This window comes from Salvelinus namaycush, chromosome 12, assembly GCF_016432855.1.
Source record: "Salvelinus namaycush isolate Seneca chromosome 12, SaNama_1.0, whole genome shotgun sequence".
In the NCBI taxonomy this organism is placed as follows: Eukaryota; Metazoa; Chordata; class Actinopteri; order Salmoniformes; family Salmonidae; genus Salvelinus; species Salvelinus namaycush.
Genome location: NC_052318.1, coordinates 12,226,597 through 12,234,986, shown reverse-complemented (window position 1 = coordinate 12,234,986; position 8,390 = coordinate 12,226,597).

Below are 8,390 nucleotides of genomic sequence, written 5' to 3'. Positions count from 1 at the left end.
GTCTGTGTGTACTGGGGTGTAGCCTACAGTGTCTGCCTGCAATTGAATTTTATGAATGCCCACGTCTGCGTCGGTCCTTGCTTACATTAGGGTTTAGGCTGCATGTCTGGTTGCAGTGGAATTTTATGAATGCCCATCTGCGGTAGGCCCACCGTTTGTTAAACAGGCGGTTGCATTGGCTTTAGTCCCGATTCCTGTGACGAATGAATGTGGCTATTTATAAGATCAATATCAGCAGCTACCCAACGTTATCAGGAGTTATCCTGGGCCTATTTGCAATGAGAATCAATGTGTGTACACAGCGGGAAATGCAGATGTATTTTATTTTTCGCTATGTTCATAAAAAATGGATGGATACAAACTTGAAACCATCATGACTACTTAGCCCACGGGGTGAACCCTCACAAAAAAAATGTTTGTTTGTTAATATTTTTTTTGATTGGGTGCCATTTAGGTTAGGCTATTTGATCGGAGAAACCTGCATGATGTAATCTATATCTGCTACATGATTTATGTTAAAATATTTTTGGGGGGGCGAAAAGTTGGTGAAGCCTCGCGTCTCCAATAGCACCCTGGAGAGGCGTGCTCGGAATGGACAAGCGAAATATTTTGCGCTATTGACAAAGTGACCACTGCGTATCACAGGACGGCATCAGCGCTCACCTAACAAGCCCATATGCCACTGGTTGAGCTAAATCGTCTTTGTTTTTTGCCAAAATAATGTGAGGGTTTATGTTGTTGGAGGTGCGTCTTGGTCAGTTCAGAAATGTCCGCCCTCGTCAATCTGCGCTGCAAAGGGCTATGCTTCGACGAGAAGGGATGAGTTTGACAACTTCGCTCTAAAAGATTGGCCGCTTCATGGACGTAGGCGTGAACCTATTCAAGTAAGTAAATACTTTCTTTTTTTTTTTTTAAGTAATTTTAGCTAGCTGTGTATGCTATTGAGCTGCTTGTTAGCTAGCTAGCCGACTTTACAGAACTAAGTGAAATATCACCAACTAACGTTAACTTCATATTAGCTTGTTATCTTGACGTTTGCCTATTTATCATTGTAAATTAAAAATTCATGCTCCAAATGCATTTGTACTGAACAAAAATATAAATGCAGTGTTGGTACCATGTTTCATGAGCTGAATTAAAACGTTCCAGAAATATTCCATATGCACAAAAATATTATTTCTCTAAAATGTGCACAAATTGTTCACATCCCTGTTAGTGAGTTTTTCTCCTTTGTCAAGATCATCCATCCACCTGACAGGTGTGGCATTTTTAATAATAAAAAAAAGCAAATTTAAATAGCCGATCATTACACAGGTGCACCTTGTGCTGGGGACAATAAAAGGCCTCTAAAATGTGCCGTTTTGTCACACAACACTGCCACAGATGTCTCAAGTTTTGAGGGAGCGTGCAATTGGCTTGCTGACTGCAGGAATGTCCACCAGAGATGTTGCCAAGTAATTGAATGTTAATTTCTCTACTATAAGCCGCCTCTGTTGTTTTAGAGAATTTGGCAGTACATCCAACCGGCCTCACAACCACAGACCCTATGTAACCACGCCAGCCCAGAACCTCCACATCCGGCTTCTTCACCTGCGGGATTGTCTGAGACCAACCACCCGGACAGCTGATGAAACTGAGGAGCGTTTCTGTCTGAAATAAAGCCCTTTTGTGGGGAAAAACTCATTCTGATTTGCTGGGCATGGCTCCCAAGTGGGTGGGACTATGCCCTCCCAGGCCCACCCATGACCGCGTGCGTCCCTGCCCGGTTGTGAAAGCCATAGATTAGGGCCTAATTTATTTATTTCAATTAACTGATTAAGTAAAATTGTTGGAATTGTTGCATGTTGTGTTTATATTTTTGTTCAGTATAGATAATAGCAATGGAAGAGGGTGAAAGGATTTCCTGCTTCAGCTGTCTTAAAAGGGTGTAGGTGGACTAGTTAATATAGGGTGGGATGACAATATGAAAATATTCTCCAGTTTTAGTCCCTAGAGAGGAAAACTGAAGACAGACAAAGATATAATAGTCAGGGCTGTCTAATTGTAATAAAGTGAAGTCTGTTTCTTTGATGTCTGTCCTCAGATATGGAGAGCTGTGAAAGCATGTCTGCAGATGAAGAGGGCCCAGTGAATGTCCCAAGAGACTTCTGGCACATCGTTGTATGCCATGGGTTGTATGTGCACTTATGGTAGCAAATGTTTTATTCAACAATACATTTACAAGTCATACACAACTTAGGCTACAAACGTATTACAACTGTAGCAAGACGATCCTCCTGGAGGTGTGCAGGCTTCTGTTCCAGCCCAGCACTAGCTCACCTGATTCAACTTATCAAACGTAATGAGTTTATGATCATGTGTATTATTGCTGGGCTGGAATAGAAGTCTGCTTACCCAGTAGATCAGGGAATGGAGCAAGGTTGGTCACCTCTGGTATGGACTTTTTTATTCATCTGAAATTATGTTCACTAAGATGTCTAACATTTACAAACAAGTTAGATTATTTGTAAAAAAAAATATTAGATTTTGATTCATTCAATGTTGATTCATTGAAGTGTTTAAACTTGTTTTAATTCTTAACTTAAAATCATTATTCAAAATGAACGAGTGTCAATGTTCATTCATCACAGATCACAATTCTGCAATAAAAAGGTGTGAAGGGGATCAGTCTCTAATTTGTCTGTTTGTTGCTTTCTCAAATTACATGACCTTTTTGTCCAGTTGTGAGCTCTCCAATTGGTTTTATTTGATTGTCACTCTGTCTCAGGATATCAGCCATGTGAACACATTTAGCAGCTTATCATAGTGGCATGCATCACCAATGCAGCCAAAGGCCTTCAGTATGATGGCATAACTGGCCTAATGGGCATGTGCAATCAATGTGCCCCTTGTCATTGTACATCTGAAGCAGAGAATAGCTAGACTCACAACATTTGCATATTGACATTAAATTGTTTACTGCAAATGCAACGCTTGTATAGTGCAAATGAAACTCTTGTATTCTAGGTACAGAACTGTATATGAAAATAAGGAGCTGGCAATTTGTAGGCTAATTAAAAATGTCAAAAGGAAAATGTGGCATGGTTGTAATTCTCTTGTTTATTTGCTGAGAATGATTGTAGAATACAGATACAAAATCAGAAGGTCAATGGCATGGAGGATTGCAGAGATGTTGATAGTGGGTAAAGAGAGATTTGCACAACAATGTTTGCAAGTCAAAGCCACTATCCTTTACCCAAAACCCATTCATGTATGTAGGCCTATGTGTTTTACAGGAAGTTGGCTATAATCGTCAATGTCATGACACCAGTATAATGAAAGAGCTATAATATGAGAATCAAGATACCATAATACCATTGGTAGCATATTACATGGACAATTCATGCTTAGTGTATCATTTACAATGTTTTTAATGCATGTTACTGGTGATTTCTATCCTTTGGTGGGACATTTCACAATTTCAGTTCTGAAGTTTAGGTTGCTCGATGTTCATAACTAGCTAGCAACACAAGCAAACATTGTTGTGCAAATCTCTCTTCACTCACCATCAACACCAACAATCTCTGCAATCATGCTTTTGACCTTATGATTTTGTCTCTGTATTCTAGCAAAGTAAAACCATATAGAATTGGAAAACCAGACACAGCATGGATTGGCGTTCCTCCATCTCTTTTGGTTGTGATTGCCTAGAACTATGTTTCATGAATGGAAGACTTTCAAGCAAACGTCTGCTCAGTAAGAAGGGTTCGCCAGCTCACCTTCCCACGATCCCCTGCCCATTTCTTCGAGTGCTCCCGTTGAAATTGAATGGGGCGGGACTTCGTTTGGCAAATTCGGAAGTGGTGGGAACCCTACGTAATGAGCGGGCCGGTCCTGGCAGTTATGCATGGACAGGCCCATAACTATACAGAGGAAGGCTCTTTAGGGACCACGGGATGTTTAGCAGTAGACACTTGAGTTAGGGTCTTATCACTGAGTCAATTTATTATGGCTGCTACCGATTCTCTACCCTTCTCCAGAAGTGTGCACTCGTTCACTCCCCCTTATGCGTTGTCAACCTTGTAGTGAAATGGCTCGCTGCTATACAGCTGCAACGGCGCCATCTAACGGAGAAGTAGCAACCACACAGCTTGGCAGTGAGCCACAAAACGTGGTCTGTCTCATTTACCTTATTGGCCAGAATTAGCATGCATTTCGTAGTGTTGTACAAGGGGTTTGAAACTCTTTACGATTGATTACAAAACAAATTGTCAATATTTTCTACAGGTGCAGGCAAGACAGTGTGAAGGTAATTCTAGTTTTGAAAATTTGTTTCAAAGATACAAAATAGTTATTTGTAAATGGGCTGTTGTGCCATTTGTTTACATGAGAAAATTGCAATTTGAAATAAACGAATACAATTGTAACTCAATTCGTTTACAATAGAAACTCTTATGAAACTATGTAGGCCTAATTGAACTCATACAGAGACATCCATTATGAAATAGGAAGTAGGCTACTTTTGTTATTAGAAAAATGTAAAGCCCGTTTAGGTAACCTATGCTGGACACAGTGTTTATTTTTGAAGTCCATTACATCCCATCAAGATGTTGAAAGTAACAGAATTATAGGGCAACCAACCATCCACTACCAATTGCCATGAATGTCCAGCTAGGCTACTATTCCCCCTCACTTGAAAAGTGACCCATGTTCAAACCTCAATGCAACCAGAGGCAGACTTTAGGCCTACTTCTGACAGCATTGTAAGGACTGAGAGGGAACCACTGGAGTGGAGCTTGAACTAACAATCCTGCAGGGTAAGCGTACATTCCTCAGTGCTGTAAAGGTCCACTCCAGACATCTTGGCAAATGACTAATAATGCACAGACTGGTTATCATGACATCATGTACAGTGCATTCGGAAAGTATTCAGACCTTTCCCTTTTTCCACATTTTGTTACTAAAATGGATCAAATATTTTTTTACTCATCAATCGACACACAATACCCCATAATGACAAAGCGAAAAACAGTTATTTTTCAAAATTTTTGCAAATGTATTAAAAGTATTCAGACCCTTTGCTATGAGATTTGCAATTGAGCTCAGGTGCGTCCTGTTTCCATTGGTCATCCTTGAGCTGTTTCTACAACTTGATTGAAGTCCACCTGTGGTAAATTCAATTGATTGGACATTATTTGGAAAGGCAAACACCTGTCTATACAAGGTCCCACAGTTGACAGTGCATGTCAGAGCAACAACCAAGCCATGAGGTCGAAGGAATTGTCCGTAGAGCTCCGAGACAGGATTGTGTGGAGGCACAGATCTGGGGAAGGGTACCAAAAAAGGTCTGCAGCATTGAAGGTCCCCAAGAACACAGTGGCCTCCATCATTCATAAATAGAAGAAGTTTGAAACCACCAAGACTCTTCCTAGATCTGGCCGCCCGACCAAACTGAGCAATTGGGGTGAAGGGCCTTGGTCAGGGAGGTGACCAAGAACCTGATGGTCACTCTGACAGAGCTCCAGAGTTCCTCTGTGGAGATGGGAAAACCTTCCAGAAGGACAAACTTCTCTGCAGCACTCCACCAATCAAGCCTTTGTGGTAGAGTGGACAGACGGAATCCACTCCTCAGTAAAAGGCACATGACAGCCAGCTTCGAGTTTGCCAAAAGGCACCTAAAGGAATCTCAGACCATGAGAAACAAGATTCTCTGGTCTGATGAAACCAAGATTGAACAGCCTGGAGAGTGGAGACCCCACCAACACTTTTTAGTTCACTCACTGTCGATTTTTGAGAAGCAAACACAACAACAATAGAATACCAGGCATCCATCTGGGATCTCCACACTACAAATGGCCAAGAAGAGACAACACATTTCATTTAACCAACACAATAATACATGCATCTTTATTGACCCATTACCAAAAAAAAAAACATGGCTGTTTTCATGTTATCTAGAGTGTTGGTGACTGTAACCGTTGCCACGTTTACTGACACCTGCCATATTCAATGCGTGTTGAGCGTTCGTAAATTCATCAGTTATTCTGCGCTCTGGCACGCTCAGACGAGAGTGCTCTGAAATCGGAGTAGATAGCCAGAGTGTATTTACGAACGGACCCTTAGTATTGATGGGAAACCGAAGCTTGCTTGTTTGTAGGTGACCAAATACTTATTTTCCACCATAATTTGCAAATAAATTCATAAAAAATCCTAAAATGTGATTTTCTGGATTTTTTTCCCTCATTTTGTCTGTCATAGTTGAAGTGTACCTATGATGAAAATTACAGGCCTCTCTCATCTTTTTAAGTGGGAGAACTTGCACAATTGGTGGCTGACTAAATACTTTTTTGCCCCACTATGTTATGCCTTAATGTATTTGTTCATTGGCAATAAAATACATGTATACAAAAACGTCATCAGAAGCACGTGATAAATGACATCCGAAGCTTCATTTTGTCGAACAACCACCTGATTGGTTTGGTAGTGATTTGTTAGAAGACAAAAAGCCTTTGATGCACACGAGCTACGGAGTGTGGGACATCATCTATAATAATTTGGCTGCTCTAAATTATTTTGACCAGCAGGTGACACTACTGAACACTGTTGATCAAAGCCTTGACTAATGAACCTATTTTAGACAAAATAGAGCTTGCCAGCTTGTAATGCTAAAATCCGGGTTCATTCAGCCATCCCTATGGGAAAAAAAATTGGGAATGAATAGGGTTTTGGAATAAACCCTGAAAATGAGATCTGAGGTTAACACAGGCTTAGGAGATCTTATACGTTTGGTTCTATGTGCTAATAGCAGTCAGTTAACATGACCTTTTATGAATTATGTGCTTTGTGTTTTTTATTACATAAATGCTTAAAAATTCACAAAAAGTTATGTTAGCTGATGAAGGTTATCTCATAGAACAAAACGTATAAAATCTCCTAAACCTGTATATACCACATAACTTATTTTCAGTGTTTATCCAAAAACCCTACAAGAACGCCATTAATTTTCTCCATAGGCTTTGTCCAACGAACCATGGTAGAGTTTAAAAAATAAAAAATAAATTAATTGCAACAATAACAATATTGCACATCAATACAGGGACATTCCTGTGAATACAATTTAAAAAATAAAACAAAACACCAGGCCATCACCCCCCACAGAAAAAATAATAATAATAATAATTCAGGACATCATTTATATGTGACAAGGCATTGAAACATTAACAGACATTCAGAGATATAAATTCTAATAATTTTTCCAACATTTCAAGTTTCACAAATTTGAGGGTTTTATAAAATTGTAACAGTTAAATGAAAAGAACAATAAAATAGGAATTTTTCCACCCCATTTATATTTGTGAATATAATATTTGGCCAAGAGAATAATAATGTAATAAAATAGTTACGGAATTAGAAGGATAAGCATAATGCCATTTAACATCATCAAAGATAATTCTGGAGAATTTATACACAACCATTCATGAATTTCAATCCAGTTTACTAGAATGGCTGCATGAAAAAAAATTATGCTTTATATATTCTGAATCAGAGGAACAAAAAACACAAGGCATTTTGCCAAAATTGAATATTTTGTGCAAGAAATCCTAAACAGGGTAGATGGAAGAAAATATTTTAAAATTAGTTTCAATAACTTTTGACATAACTGGATAATTAAGGTAAAAGGTAGTCGTTTTTGACCATAGCATGGGTTGGTCACTTCCATAGCAATATATTGAATTATAATTACCAAAAAATACTTCATTAACTGCTAAACGTATCCACTTATTGTAGATTTTTATTAATTTGTCATTAATTTGTCATTAATTTGTAAACTTGGAAAAGAGAGAACAACCTCATAATATAACAGTGTTCTTAATAAGTCAAAGTAAAGGAAGTGTAATTGCTTTGCAAACCTTCATATATTCTCTCTGATTAATATTAACCTGAAATGTACCAATTAATTCATAAAACTGCAGAAACTCCTGTGTTGTTGAACAAATCACATACAAAATTAATACCCTTGTCAAACCAAAGGCCCTTGAAAATGGATTTCCTATTAATTTTAATAACTCTATTATTCCAAATCAATGTTTTGTGCTTGAATATCATTTACCAGAAAAATAAAATTTGCTGGTGAAACTTAAACAATTTCACAGGTAATTTTGGAGGGTCAAAATCACATTTCATTCCGGAATTTAAGTCCACCAAGTTTATAAAACAGACTGTTAGGAATATGATACCACCTAGAGGTAGGATTAAACAGACAATTTCAACCATTTAATTCTAAAAGCACCCACTAACAACTCAAAATCAATAGCCTGTAAACCTCCACGATCATAGTCTTTCACTAATTGAGATTCCCAAATATAATGTGTTTTATTCCTCCAAACAAATCTAAGTATAACAGAATTGAC